At 35.9% G+C, this 1,595-nt stretch overlaps 1 protein-coding gene across 1 annotated transcript in view; it reads left to right on the top strand.

Annotated features, from left to right (window-relative positions):
- TLK2 (tousled-like kinase 2) overlaps positions 1–1,595 on the top strand; it is a 152,083-nt gene that overhangs the window by 78,080 nt on the left and 72,408 nt on the right. The window lies entirely within an intron of this gene.

Below are 1,595 nucleotides of genomic sequence, written 5' to 3'. Positions count from 1 at the left end.
AGCCTCCCGAGTAGCTGGGACTACAGGCACATTCCACCACACCCAGCTAATTTTTAAAAATATTTTTAGTAGAGATGGGGTTTCACTATGTTGGCCAGGCTGGTCTCGAACTTCTGACCTCAGGTGATCCACCCGTCTCAGCCTCCCAAAGTGCTGGGATTGCAGGCGTGAGACACTGCTCCCAGCCTCTTCTGGGAGATTTTCTTGACATTGTCTTTTAGGTTACTGGCTGTGTATTCAGCTGTGTCCATTTTGATATTTAACTCACCTATTAAATTTTTTAAACTTTGATAATCTTATTTTGTCAATTTGATTGTTCATGTTCTTTACTTTTTAATTTTTGTAGCTACAGTATCCTTTTGATCCTCTCTGAACCTATTTTATTTTTTTTAATCTTAAGAACCTTTAATCCAGTTATCTAAATGCAGAGTTTCAGTTTATGAAACAAACCAAAGCAGTTTGTCATTTTATACTATAAAATATTGAAAATCAAGTGCTAAACTGATACTTTACTTTTAAAGTTGTTTATTGAATTATCTGTTAACTCTATGATTAGGCATTGTTTTTTCGTCTTGGATTTTTCCTTTTGTGCTGTTGGGGTTGTCTTGAAAATGTATTTAGCTTAACTGAATGAGGGATCAGAGTGATTAATATAGGTTGTTGGCATGGATTTTTTTTTTTGTAACATAGTTTCTTTGTCTTCCAGTTTTGCATTTCTAGATTTTAACATAGGACCAGGCACAGAGAATCACATTTAATGTTGAATGAATGATCAGTTACAGCATTTTTTTCTCTAACTGATCTGAGCATTGTCACATGAGGTCCTTATATTGTGTAGTACCTTTTACCTTTTGAAAACACTGTTTTCATTTTCATGAGGATTTTCTGCTTCCCAACTGAGGAATTTCCTAACTGCCTACTTCCTCAGTTAACTTTTGCATTTTTACTTATCAATGAGCTATTTATATGTGTATTTTTACAGAAAGCTTTAATTTGGAAACGTCATACTGAATCACTTTCTAACATCCTCAGTTTTCTAGAAGAAAACTTAGAATCAGAAATAAGCATATTTAAACCCATATACCGTACATCAAGAAATCTGTAGAAGGGCCTTTTAGCTTCCTCTTCTATGGGATCTGGCAACACAGAGCCATTCCTGCAACTCCCAAAAGCAGATCTCTATCCAGCACAGGCAGATCCAGGTAGGCTGATGATCAATAACCAATGGAGGGGTATATTTGCTGCATAGGAATAAATGCTAACCTTAGATAGTCTGTGATTCCCTGAGATCGCTGAGGATCCCTATGATTTCTCTTCTCTGTGTCTCTGATGGTATCTCATTTTGTGTATTATATTCAGAACTTGCATTATGGGTATTTAAAGTCCTTTGGAAGGTGCTTTAAGTTTTTGAGCTTTTCTTTACCCTCTAGTGTATTGAAGCAGAAATGCTTATACTGCAGCATGGTGTTAAGGAAAGTGCACACACTGTTTTTTGTTTATGGTATTCCATGGAAGTTAAGTGCACACACTTTGAACTTCCTAACTGCCTACTTCCTCAGTTAACTTTTGCATTTTACTTATCATTGGGCTATATA

The sequence above is a fragment of the Mandrillus leucophaeus genome, unplaced genomic scaffold (genome assembly GCF_000951045.1).
Source record: "Mandrillus leucophaeus isolate KB7577 unplaced genomic scaffold, Mleu.le_1.0 Scaffold747, whole genome shotgun sequence".
Classification (NCBI taxonomy): Eukaryota; Metazoa; Chordata; class Mammalia; order Primates; family Cercopithecidae; genus Mandrillus; species Mandrillus leucophaeus.
The sequence above is the reverse complement of the archived record's forward strand: the minus strand, read 5'-3'. Positions and strand labels throughout refer to the sequence as shown.